Raw genomic sequence first — 14,381 nt, 5'->3', positions numbered from 1 at the left:
GTTAAGGGGCTGAACTCCCCGCTTAAGCGGTCTAAATTGGAGCAGTTCGTCGGTTCCCACAAGCCAGATGTTTTGGCTCTACAGGAAACCCACTTACTGCGGAAGGATCAACGGTGGTTGCGGCTAAAGGGGTTCCTGCAAATACTTTTCGCATTGGGTCTTGCCAAGAAAGGAGGGGTGGCTTTGGCATTTGGAAGGGGAATAGATTTTCTCGCGTCTGACACACTTCGGGACAAGAACGGAAGATATATCATCGTTCGGGGAGAGTGCATGGGTTTGCACTACACAATAGCTTCGGTGTATGGCCCAAACATGGGACAAGACCAGTTTCTGCGTGAGGTTGTGGGAACTCTACAAGATTTCGCAAGAGGACCGGTAATAGTGATGGGGGACTTGAATCTGGCATGGGACAGACGGTGTGATCGCTCGCAGCTGGGGACCGACGGGGGGCGCGGTAACCTCGCCACAATTGAAGGAACGTGGGAGGAAGCGGGTTTGCGAGACGTGTGGAGAGCGCTAAGGGGAGAAGAGGAGGGGTTTACATTTCTCTCGGATGTTCACAGATCGCAGTCTAGAATTCATTATATCTGGGTGTCTGTGAGCATGGTTGGGGGTGGACTTAATAGAGGTAGGCCCTATGGGGATAGCGGACCATAAGGTAGTTCAAATGCGGCTTCGGTTGGGGGGTCGGAGGTCTGGGTTGTGGAGCTGGAAGTTCCCTGAGGCACTCCTGAGGGATCAGGTGACGCGGGAGGAGACAGAGGGGAAAATCCGAGAGTACTTCGAACAGAACAATGATCTCGACAAGAGCCTGGAGGCTAGATGGGACACTTTTAAGGCTACGTTGAGGGGAGATCTAATCGCCCTGCAGGCTGAGAGATGTAGGCAGATACAGAGGCTAGAGGAACAGTTGGAAAGTGAAGTGGAGGCCGCCAGGGTGCGGGTAGGGGGAAAACCCTTCTAGGAAATTGTACAAGGAATATAGGGCGGTCAAAGGTCAGTTGAGGATCCTAAGGACTAAAAAGGCGGAGGCGGCTATGCTCAGGGTCAGGCAGAAAAACTATGCAAAAGCTAATAAGGCTGACTCGCTCCTGGCGCGCTTATTGAGAGGTGAGAGGGAACGCAATGTAATCATGGCTATGAGGTACAAAGAGGGAGCGAGACTTACCAAGACAGAGGAGATAAAAGGGAGGCTAGCAGAGTTTTACGAAGAACTATACTCTTCACAGTGTCCATTGAGTGGAGGATCTTGTGCTTCCACGGCTCTCCAAAGATGAGGAGATAGAATTAGGCCGAGCTATATCAGAGGATGAGGTGCGGGCAACCATAGCAGCCCTCCCCCTTGGTAAAGCCCTGGGCCCGGATGGCTACCCAGCGTCATTCTATAAAAGTTTGTCCCACCTCTTGGTTCCGCATTTGACGCAAATATTTAACTCGTTTAGGGCTAGAGTGTCATGCATGCCGGACGTGGTCCTACCTCCTACGCTCGTAGAACAGCTAGACAGTTCTATTCCAAATGGTGGTTGTTCGATACGTTGCCGGGAAAACGACGTTTGCACTTTTCACGTCGCTAACTTCACGTGTATTCTGTTCGTCACGTGAACTACGGCATTACGTATAAAAGCAGCGTGGAAACTTCACTCGCTGCTTCTGATCGAATCATTTGGCGTTGTGTAGCTTTAACCTCCATCCTGCATCCTTGCAGGTTACTTCAGCTACTTTTTGGGCCTTCTATAGCGTGTTTTCCGCCACACGCTGATTCCTGGAGCTGTTTGTTCGCGTGTCCTTCCACACGCGCACGTTGTCTTCAAACGCGGCTGTCCTGGGCTGCGTGAATCCTGCTCACGTGTAAATACACACGCGCACGTTGTCTTCAAACGCGGCTGTCCTGGGCTGCGTGAATCCTGTTCGCGTGCAAACCCACAAGCGCACGCTATCTTCAAGCGCGGCTGGCCTGGACTGCATGAATCCTGTTCGCGTGTAAAATCCACACGCGCACGTTGTCTTCAAACGCGGCTGTCCTGGGCTGCGTGAATCCTGTTTGCGTGCAAACCCACAAGCGCACGCTATCTTCAAGCGCGGCTGGCCTGGACTGCATGAATCCTGTTCGCGTGTAAAATCCACACGCGCACGTTGTCTTCAAACGCGGCTGTCCTGGGCTGCATGAATCCTGTTCGCGTGCAAACCCACAAGCGCACGCTATCTTCAAGCGCAGCTGGCCTGGACTGCATGAATCCTGGTCGCGTGTAAAATCCACACGCACCCGTTGTCTTCAAGCGCTGCTGGCCTGGACTGCGTGAATCCTGCTCGCGTGTAAATCCACACGCACACGTTGTCTTCAAGCGCGGCTGGCCTGGACTGCGTGAATCCTAAATCGCGTGTATTTCCGCACGCGCACGCTATTTTCTTCGGGGCTGTGCAGAACCGCGTGTACTTTGTTTATACCATAAAAAGGGCGATATTTCCAATTCCTGCACCTGTGACATTAACAGGGGGATTGATTCATTTCTATACTTTTCTCTACGTGGGAAGGAAGCTTTTCAAGGATAATTGGAAGGTGACAGTGAACAGTACTTTGGACGCTATCCTGTGGTGCATCAACCCGTATCTAGCGTGAGCCTCGTTCCGTTCGGGATAAGTCTCCCTTACTAATCTTCCCTTCCTTGTCGTTTGTTCTACCTTTGGATTTCCTCAAGAGACTTCTGCTGGATTCTTCTGCCCTAGACTTAAGGTCAGTGTGTGCATTCATGTCATTTTCTGTTCTATCATACTCAGTTTGGGGCAGTTGCTTATGATACTTTATTTTGTTCTAGGCTGACTTCCTATACCTCACCCACGCCCTTTCCAGTGATCCATCTCTCTGCCTGTTTTATCAGTCAGAGAGTTGTATCATTTGGAAGGTCTAAACTTGACTTCACAACTATCAAATCGTGTGAACAGGGATCCGGAAGACCCTACCACCTGTATCCTTTTGAGTACCGTATCCTTTTCAGTCAATACTTTGGTGCTTTCTGACAGAATCAGAAGACATGGAGGGTACGGATCCTTTAGCTGTTTTGACTCAGTTGATCAGCGATTTGAGAAATGAGATGGTTACGGCACAGGACATGTTACGGCACCGTATGGACGTAATGCAAGACGCCATGCACGGTAGTCCTCAGGGAGCACAGGTTCCAATGGCCACTGCATCTGGATCTGGGACTATGACACCCCCACAGGAAACTATTAATGTGGTTATGCCCACTCAGTTTCCCTTGGCACCTCCGGAACCGTTCACTGGTGATCCCAAAACCTATAGAACCTTCGTTAATCAGTGCCGACTCCATTTTCTTTGTCGTCCTACATCTTTTCCTGACCTAACCACAAAAGCAGCATTCGTGCTTTCCCATTTAGGGGGCACAGCTGCTGCTTGGGCTAACCCTTTGTTGGAAACAAATAGCCCTTTGTTGTACGACTGTGACGATCTCTTGGCTGCAATGAGTAAAGTCTTTGACATGCGTTATTCTACTCAAGCCATGGATCTGGAGTTACTTAATCTACAACAAGGCAATCAACCTCTTTTGCCTTACATTGCTCGATTCAATCAACTAACAGCCGAAACACAATGGCCTGACAGTAAGAAAACGGCTGTTTTCTACAAGGGTCTTTCAGAAGAACTGAAAGATGCCTTATCTACAGTTCCGGTGGTTCCTACGGGATTCACAGAGTTGCTTGATTTGGTTCTACAAATCGATGCCCGAAGGAATGCTCGGAAAGGAGAGAAAAAGCCCTTCATACAAGCCTCGGTTCGTTCAGAGACACCGGCAGTCCTCTCGAACGACCCCGAACCAATGCAGATTGGCGCCGTGAGAGGCCGGTTGTCCAATGCAGAACGAGAGAACCGAAGAAAGAACCATTTATGTATGTATTGCGGTTCATCCGAGCATTTATTAGCGACATGTCCTAAAAAACCTGTCAAGCGTTCGGGAAATGCCAAAACTCGACAATAGCAGGAGTCCCTGTGTCGAGTGTTTCATCGGACTCTAGTACTATTCCTAATCACGCACCCGTAATTGTTGAGGTGACGTTACATTGTGATGACCGAGAATTGGTTTCCAAGGCCATGGTTGATTCCGGAGCCACCAACAATTACATAGACATCACATATGCCAAGAACTGTTCCATACCCCTTGTAAACAAGAACAAACCTGAAACGGTTAATACCGTGGACGGATCTGTTTTGACTTCTGGTATGGTAACCCAGGAGACGGTATCTGTTCAGATGACGTTATCGAATAATCATTCGGAAGAAATCGTCTTCGATGTCATAGCTGCTCCGCAGTACAAAATCATACTTGGTCTTGCATGGTTAACCCTTCATAATCCCGCCGTTGACTGGGTTTCGGGATTGCTCCAGTATCCTTCAATTCATTGCAATGAACATTGCTTTACCAGTCAGGAGGCGTCAAACAAGCGACACATATTGGCCTCTATGGGGGGAGTTTCAACTATCAGCGTGGTACATCAAAGCGACACTACCATACCATGCGAATACGCTGAGTACGCTGATGTCTTTGATAAAGGCCAGGCAGAACAATTGCCTCCTCATCGACAGTATGACTGTCCAATTGAATTGATTCCTGGTGCCAAAATCCCTACAGGTCGTTTATATTCGCTGACTCCAAAAGAAGACGTTGTGTTGAAAGAATACATCGACAAAGCTTTAGCGATGGGTTTCATACGGCCATCACAATCACCTGCTGCGTCTCCTCTATTCTTTGTTCCGAAGAAAGAGGGTGATATAAGGCCTTGCATTGATTACGGGGCACTTAACGACATCACCATAAAAAATCAATATCCTTTACCACTGATAAACGTTCTATTGGATCAATTAGGTACTTCCAGGTACTTCACCAAATTGGACTTGCGAGGAGCATACAATTTAGTTCGCATTCGTGAAGGCGACGAATGGAAGACCGCTTTCAAGACACGGTATGGTCTTTACGAGTATTTGGTGATGCCTTTTGGTCTGTGCAACGCTCCCGCCACTTTTCAATTCTTCATGAATGATATATTCAGGGATATAATGGACCAGTTCGTGGTGATTTATATGGATGATATTCTGATCTATTCATCATCTTTTTCGGAACACGTCAAACACGTTTCTACAGTCCTACAAAGACTCAGGGAGAACCTTCTTTTTGTGAAAGCCGAGAAATGCGTCTTTCATTCACAGGAAGTGGAATTCCTGGGTTATGACATTACCAATCTAGGTGCTCGAATGAGCCGTTCCAAAGTGAAGGCCATATTGAATTGGCCTATTCCGCACAATGTCAAGTCATTACAGTCTTTCCTAGGCTTTGCGAATTTTTATCGCAGATTTATTCATTCCTTCTCCAAAACAGTAGCTCCTTTGACGGCTTTAACTAGTTCCAAAGTTACTTTCTGTTGGAACCAGAATGCCCAAGCATCATTCGAAAAGTTAAAGGAAGCATTTACCACTGCACCCGTGCTTCAACATCCAGATCCAGATCGCCAGTTTATCGTTGAAGCGGATGCATCCAGTGTCGCTACTGGAGCGGTACTCTCACAAGTTTGCACAGAAACCAAGGAGGAGCACCCAGTGGCTTTCTTCTCTCGCAAACTTACCCCATATGAACGAAATTACACAGTCACTGAGCGGGAATTGCTGGCTATCAAGGATGCCTTCCGAGAATAGCGTCATCATCTTCTTGGGGCCAAACATCAGGTGTTGGTATACTCAGACCATAGAAATCTTCAAGCATTCAAATCTATGAAATGCCTTACGGCCCGACAGGCCAGATGGCATGTCTTTTTTGCCCAATACGATTTCCAGGTCACATATCGTCCTGCCCGAGAACACGTTAAGTCGGACGCGTTGTCTCGTATGGGTGAAGAGGCGAAGGACGAAGCACAAGTACAAAATCAGTTGTTGGCAGATCATGTAATATGTAGTTGTTCTGTTCAACCATCCTTAAAAACCGAAGTACAAGAGTGGGTGAAAAAACATCCACAAGTTATCCAGGATATGAATCTGGACGTACATAACGGTTTACCTTTCACACAAGGAGTGCTCTACCTACCCACGTCTTCAACGCGGAATAAAGCACTCAAGTGGAATCATGATTCCTTGATCGCAGCCCATCCTGGACGGAAGAAAACACTAGAGCTGCTCAAAAGATGGTGCTGGTGGCCATCCATGTCAAAAGATGTCATAGATCATGTATCGACTTGTTCTGTATGCATCCAATGTAAAAACACTCCTGGTAAACCAGTGGGCTTACTCCAGTCCCTACCTGTCCCTAACAAACCATGGGACATGATATCTATGGACTTTGTGGTAGAACTCCCACCAAACCAGGAGTACGATACCATATGGGTTGTAGTGGATTATTTCACTAAATTGGCTCTTTATATTCCCTGTATTGGTTTACCAACCGCTGCTGTTCTGGCTGACCTATTCATTCAACATATATTTCGTTTCTTTGGTCTACCGTCAGTAATCATTACGGACAGGGGCTCACAGTTTGCGTCACGCTTTTGGAGAGCACTAACATCAGCATTACTGATTGATGATAGAATGTCCAGTGCTTATCACCCTCAAACTGATGGACAGACCGAAAGAGTCAATAGCACTATGGAACAATATCTGCGGTGTTTGTGTCTACAGTACCAATTGGATTGGCTCAAGGTCCTGCCGGCAGCAGAATTCGCCTATAACAACTCCTATCATAGTGCCATAGGCACTTCACCATTCTATGCGCTTTATGGACAACACCCCCGATCAATACCTTTGGATTTCAGCTTGTCTTTGGATACTCCTGCCGCAGGCCGTACTTTTCGTGATCTGAAGAAACTACAGAGGAAAGTGAAGCAGCAACTGGAGCAGGCTAAAAGACGCGACAAGTTCTATGCCGATGCTCACAGAGTACCCGCACCTGTCTACAAGGCTGGTATGAAAGTATGGCTGTCCACTAAGAACTTGAGAATTCCAGGCAAAAAGAAATTATTGCCTAAATACATTGGTCCGTATGCAGTGCTCCAAGTAATCAATCCGGCTGCTGTCCGTCTAGCTTTGCCACAACGATGGCGAGTGCATCCCGTATTCCACGTGTTACTCATTAAGCCATGTTCTGAAGCTACTAAATTGCCTGTACGGCCTGTTGCTATTTCTGTGCGGGGTTCAGATGAATACGAGGTACAGGACATACTGGATATGAGGCTACATTCTGGTAGGCCGTTTTATCTGGTGGATTGGAAGGGCTATGGTCCCGAAGATAGGTCCTGGGAACCTCTTTCTAATATTCATGCTCCTGCTTTATTGAAGCGTTTTCACACGAGAAGGGGAGAGGTTGCCCCTTTGGGGGATGGCACTGTCATGCATGCCGGACATGGTCCTACCTCCTACGCTCGTAGAACAGCTAGACCGTTCTATTCCAAATGGCGGTTGTTCGATACGTTGCCGGGAAAACGACGTTTGCACTTTTCACGTCGCTAACTTCACGTGTATTCTGTTCGTCACGTGAACTACGGCATTACGTATAAAAGCAGCGTGGAAACTTCACTCGCTGCTTCTGATCGAATCATTTGGCGTTGTGTAGCTTTAACCTCCGTCCTGCATCCTTGCAGGTTACTTCAGCTACTTTTTGGGCCTTCTATAGCGTGTTTTCTGCCACACGCTGATTCCTGGAGCTGTTTGTTCGCGTGTCCTTCCACACGCGCACGTTGTCTTCAAACACGGCTGTCCTGGGCTGCGTGAATCCTGTTCGCGTGCAAACCCACAAGCGCACGCTATCTTCAAGCGCGGCTGGCCTGGACTGCATGAATCCTGTTCGCGTGTAAAATCCACACGCGCACGTTGTCTTCAAATGCGGCTGTCCTGGGCTGCGTGAATCCTGCTCACGTGTAAATCCACACGCGCACGTTGTCTTCAAACGCGGCTGTCCTGGGCTGCGTGAATCCTGTTCGCGTGCAAACCCACAAGCGCACGCTATCTTCAAGCGCGGCTGGCCTGGACTGCATGAATCCTGTTCGCGTGTAAAATCCACACGCGCACGTTGTCTTCAAACGCGGCTGTCCTGGGCTGCGTGAATCCTGTTCGCGTGCAAACCCACAAGCGCACGCTATCTTCAAGCGCGGCTGGCCTGGACTGCATGAATCCTGTTCGCGTGTAAAATCCACACGCACCCGTTGTCTTCAAGCGCTGCTGGCCTGGACTGCGTGAATCCTGCTCGCGTGTAAATCCACACGCACACGTTGTCTTCAAGCGCGGCTGGCCTGGACTGCGTGAATCCTAAATCGCGTGTATTTCCGCACGCGCACACTATTTTCTTCGCGGCTGTGCAGAACCGCGTGTACTTTGTTTATACCATAAAAAGGGCGATATTTCCAATTCCTGCACCTGTGACATTAACAGGGGGATTGATTCATTTCTATACTTTTCTCTACGTGGGAAGGAAGCTTTTCAATGATAATTGGAAGGTGACAGTGAACAGTACTTTGGACGCTATCCTGTGGTGCATCAACCCGTATCTAGCGTGAGCCTCGTTCCGTTCGGGATAAGTCTCCCTTACTAATCTTCCCTTCCTTGTCGTTTGTTCTACCTTTGGATTTCCTCAAGAGACTTCTGCTGGATTCTTCTGCCCTAGACTTAAGGTCAGTGTGTGCATTCATGTCATTTTCTGTTCTATCATACTCAGTTTGGGGCAGTTTCTTATGATACTTTATTTTGTTCTAGGCTGACTTCCTATACCTCACCCACGCCCTTTCCAGTGATCCATCTCTCTGCCTGTTTTATCAGTCAGAGAGTTGTATCATTTGGAAGGTCTAAACTTGACTTCACAACTATCAAATCGTGTGAACAGGGATCCGGAAGACCCTACCACCTGTATCCTTTTGAGTACCGTATCCTTTTCAGTCAATACTTTGGTGCTTTCTGACATAGAGGCAGCATTACTCCCTCGATGGAGGAGGCAAAAATAATACACAAGGCAGGTAAGGACCCAGAGGAATGAACATCATACCGTCCCATTGCACTCATAAACACTGAGGCAAAAATGTATATTAAAATACTGGCAAAGAGGCTAGAGAGGTACCTTACCTCGCTGATCCACCAGGACCAGTCGGGCTTTGTGGCAGGGAGGCAGACGGCTGATAATATTCGGAGGGTGGCCCACAATGTTGAGAAGGCAAGGAAGACGACCACTTTGGCGATTCTCTTAGCGCTTGACGCTGAAAAAGCGTTTGATCGGATGGAGTGGTCGTTCCTATTCCAGGTTATGGAGCGTATGGGGTTGGGGCCGGGTTTTATTAGCATGGTCGAGGCAAATTATAAGAACCCCAGGTCACGGATACTTGTTACTGGTGAAACTTCAAACCCAATTGGGCTCAGGCGAGGTACGAAACAGGGATGTCCCCTATCCCCCTTGCTCTATGCAATATACTTGGAACCCCTATTACTGGCCATAAGGGAGTCTGATAGAATCCGGGGCGTACCGTTTGGGGGAGGTCAGCACAAAGTGGCAGCATTTGCAGACGATACGCTGCTAATGCTGACACAGCCGACGGAGTCTATCAGGGCGTGCATTGAAGTGCTGACCAAATTCGGGGAAGCATCGGGATTGCAAATTAATTGTTGATGAACCTTTCTTTAGAGGAGAGGGAGGCACGGGAATTTAGGGCATACTCCCCGTTCAAGTGGAGCCCGGGTGGGATTAGGTATTTGGGGATCCGGATTACCCCCTCCCTGGGCGGGTGGTATAGCGTGAACTATCTCCCTCTGCTTAAGGAGATCAAGAGAGACTTACGGCGTTGGAGTGCCCTTAGGATCTCTTGGCTAGGGAAGAGAGAAGCGGTCAAAATGGTGATTTTGCCTCGCATATTGTATCTTTTCCAGGCGATCCCTTTGGCGATCCCGGCAGGCTTTTTTAGGGAACTCGACCGGGTGGTCAGGGAGTTCATATGGGAGGGTAAGAAACCGCGCTTGTCTTGGCGCCTTCTTACAGCGTCCAGGGGACGTGGGGGCTTGGGGCTGCCGGATTTCCGGCGGTTTCATGAAGCTTCACTCCTTTGTGTAATTAGGGAGTGGTTCGCAGACAAACACGAGAAGCATTGGGTACAAATGGATAGGGCAGTCGCAGGGCATAATCTTGGAGAAGTATTATGGCTTCCGCAGAGACTGCGACCGTCGCACATTTATTTGAGCGACATCACAAAGGGAGTGGTGGCCACTTGGGACAGGGTTGTGGAAAGACGAGGGGTTTCATCTTTCCCATCTCCTTTCACACCTATCTTTAACAATGGAGATTTTACTCCGGGGCTAGAGAGAGGGGCGTTTCGAGCATGGGACGATGGGGGATGTAAGACACTGAGGGACATGTTTCGCAATAGCACGGAATTCGGAGTCGGTGAGAGAGAGAGACACAGATATTTTCAACTAAGACATTGGATAATGTCAACGGAGGTGAGGAGGGCGGCCACGCGGGATCTAACACAGTTTGAACGATTCCTCCTGACCCACGATGGCACTAGGGGCTTGATCTCGGATCTAAATAAACTTTTAGAAAGCACGGGTCCGCCGGTCAAGTGGCCGTACATGAGAGCTTGGGAGCAGCAGAGGGGGGTGGGAATGGAAAGAGGGGACTGGGAGAGGCTATGGAAGATGATTCCTAAAATAATCAAAGCGCCCCAGTTACAGGAAGCTTGGTATAAATATACCTTTGACTGGCACTACACTCCAGCCAAGTTGCATGCGATATACCCAGCAAACTCAGGTGATTGTTGGAGGAGCTGCGGGGAGGTGGGTACGGTGACACATATTTGGTGGGATTGCCCACACATCAGACCCTTTTGGTGTGCAATTGCTGGTGCTAAAACTCAGACCCCAGGGCTGGGGGAGCCCCGAGACCGTAGAGAGATCTTGTTATCTAGGAGGGGGGCTTAGGGGGAAGGGGGTAAAAAGGGAAGCCCCAAGGCGCACATAGTCTATGGGCCTCATTACACGGTAGGCGGTAAACCATGGTGCTATTAGCACCATGGTTGCCGCCGGTACCATACCGGTACCACCATGGAGGAAAGGGGAATTACCACCCCATTCCAAGGTTGGCGGGGCGGTAATTCCCCCTTTCTCCATGGCCCTTCCCCATTCCCATTTTTGCCCCATAGGGCATAATGGGAATGGGGAAGGAGCTAATTACGGTACCGCAAATTGCGGTACCGTAATTAGCACCAAGGTCCCTTTGCGGGTCCCAACTTTAACGGCTGGTCTATACCAGCCGTTAAGGTCGGGTCCCGCAAAGGGACCTCGTAGTAAGGCGGTAAGGGTTAACGGTCACCGGTACCCTTACCGGTGACCGTTAACCCTTACCGCCTTCCGTGTAATGAGGCCCTATGTGTTGGCAGCAATGGGGCTAATTGCACAAAACTGGAAGGGTCCGACGATCCCCACGGAACGTGACTGGCTAAGGAAAATGTGGGATATTGCTTCCTTGGAGTGGGCCACTTATGCAGTTGAGGGGAGGTTGGAGAGTTTTGCGGCGGATTGGGGTGAGACCTTGGACTACCTGAAAGGTGAATTTAGTGAGCAATGGTGCCCGCAAAGATTAAAACTGCTGGACATTTATAGCTGCAAGGTGGAATGGCTGGACTGAGACTGATGGATTTATTGGGTGCTGCAACCGGGAATAGGGCGTGAGAGGGGGGACGGGATTAGAGGGGTGTAAATGTTGTTCTTACTCTTTTGTTTCATTGATCTGCTGTATATGCAAAAATCAATAAAAAGAAGATAAAAACAAAAAAAAATTTAAAAAAATGTTCATGGTCCGCTCAACCGATGCTTGGGAAACTGCCAGCTGGGAATCTACTGTGTGCAGCTGCTTTACTTTTCAGTGGCTCTAGTTTCATGAAGTTGTCCAGTTTCTGTCAATTTGTGGGACTCCATTTCATTTCTAAAACGCAGTACTACTAATATCAACGACAATATCTTTTCCCTGCCATTAGTGAAACTTGGAAAATTGAACAAATGTCTATTCAAAGTACATTCTCCGAAAAACGGTTCAGGCTAGCTTGCGATGGACAGTGTGACAGCCCCGGATTTTCAGCAATGTACTGCACGTTCCACTTTCAGGACATGGAAACTAAAGAAATTGTGAGTTCCGTGGTCGTGCAGGTGTCCGAATGTAAATCCTCAGTGGCCATGGGGAAACCTGGTTTTATAAAATCACTGGAAGATCTCCAATCGAGGGGAATGCAAATCGACCTCATAGGCACGGACAGACACGTTTCAATAGCCAAGACAATGGGAGAGCAATTTCCAAATATTCACCATCAATTTGATGTATGGCACGTTGCCAAATCCATCAATGAAAAAATCTCAGCTGCAGGGAAAAAAAAGGTTTGGAAAATATTTTACGGTGGTCCCAGTCTTTCAGCAACCATCTTTGGTGGAGCTCCAAAACTTGTGATGGGTCTGTGGAAATTCTACTAGAAAAATGGCGGTCACTAATGCACCACTGTTCCAACGCTCACTCTTGGACAGAAAACCAACATTTCCACCAATGTGCACATGGCCCTTTGTCGCCACAGCAGGAACGGAAGAAGAAGTGGTTGATTCCATCTTCACCTCCACACAAAGCCCTTGAGAAAATTGTGTTTGATAAAACTCTATCAAGAGATCTGAAGGGACTCACAGAATTCGGTCACACGGGAGATTTGGAGGTGTTCCACAATGTAACAGTCATGAAGGACATTTATACCACGGAGGGGCCCGAGACCCAGAGACCCACATGGTTGGGGAATGGTGGGGTCAGGAGATAGCTAATCCTGGAGAAAAATGAACAGGAAAATATAATGTGGAGCTCCAAGACGGGGACACGAGAGTAGGAACATCGCGTTTATGCGAGATGGCAGAGATGCCGAAGTTCGACTCTGGCGGTCATCAGGAAGACATGGAACCTCTGGGTGGACACACTCGAGACGTAATGCTGTGCTCATGCAAAGTAGCAGAGCAGCTGTCGTTCGACTCCGGCAGCAATCAAAGGACCGCGAGCCATGAGAGATGGGGCTGCCGCAGCATGGCGGAGCCGCGGGTACTCAACAGTTGTAGCCCACATAAGTGCAGCGGAGCCACGGAATATGGAAAACATCTTCGTGACATATAACAATACAGCCCAAAAGCACGGTTCTCACAGATACACACACAGTCCCTTCCAGGGAGAAATTAAACACTTACCTGGGCAGAGAGACTGGGACGGGGAGCGGATGGAGGTCGAGGACGAAGACAAGTTGCAATGCATCAAGGGGAAAAAGGGGCAGGGCTTGGGGAAGTTTATATAGACTAGAGGAGGAAGTGAACACTGATTGGCCTGTTAAGTTCTGGATATATAAAGACAACACTGGAAGGCAAGAGTGTGTTCATTCTTGGTTTTGTTGCAGATCGAACCAGACAGGACATCAGGAGCTACGGAAGGCTGGTGGGCGTATGAGGACTAGGAGGAGAAGTCTGACCAGAAGTCCTTACCCCATTCCCTGCAAGGAACAGAGAAGAAACCCAGCATAAGCACAAAGAAGGACATTTCAGAAAATAATTCTGATTGAAGTTTATTTTATTTTCACAATTTTTTTTGTTGTAAGTCTGAATAAAGACCCATTTTTATTTTCTCAACACCGCCTGACTGTCTCATTGTCACACACAATATGTGCCTAAAGTACAGGCCAAAGAGATTGCATTTCAGCATAGACGGGATACAATATAGGACATTACTAGCGGTATTAGCGCATAACGAGAATGTAAGGCGGGAACAATCGAGGACTGCAGGAACCTTTGGGATGCTTCGCTACACAATGGCCTTTACGAAGAGAAGCAAAACATGGGTGGTCAAGCCAATATATGAGGAAATGGAATTCGATTTTGTGAAAGATCTTATTATGACTGTCTTGGAGCTACATACTCACGGAATCGCGCCCAATTTTGTTCCGAGGACACATACATTGCCACACAACATTGCCAACGTGCCCTGTCCACCTAAAGCAGAGCTCGTGGAACAGTTCACTTCCAAGTAGAAATTATTACCATCTGTTTTTTTGATCAACAATTTTTTAAGAAGTGTCCAAATAAAGCATCTAATTTGTCTTTTGAAATCTATCCTCTTTGTCAATTTTCTTTTCAACAATTACCATTTTTACGAATGCCATACAATGTAACACTGTGCTTTCACACTTCCCAGTTTCGTCGAGCTACTGTTGGACCTTCACTGATGGTGGGAGGGCCAGATGGATTACAGTATGAATGCAACTTTGGGGTTCTGCAGTTGCCTTACCAAACAGTTGCCCAAATAGCTGAATAACTACTCATCCCACAAAAGGGATGAGACCTAGGCTACATA

The sequence above is a fragment of the Ambystoma mexicanum genome, chromosome 14 (assembly GCF_040938575.1).
Source record: "Ambystoma mexicanum isolate Mex_15411 chromosome 14, UKY_AmexF1_1, whole genome shotgun sequence".
NCBI classification, from domain to species: Eukaryota; Metazoa; Chordata; class Amphibia; order Caudata; family Ambystomatidae; genus Ambystoma; species Ambystoma mexicanum.
Note: the sequence above shows the minus strand (reverse complement) of the source record.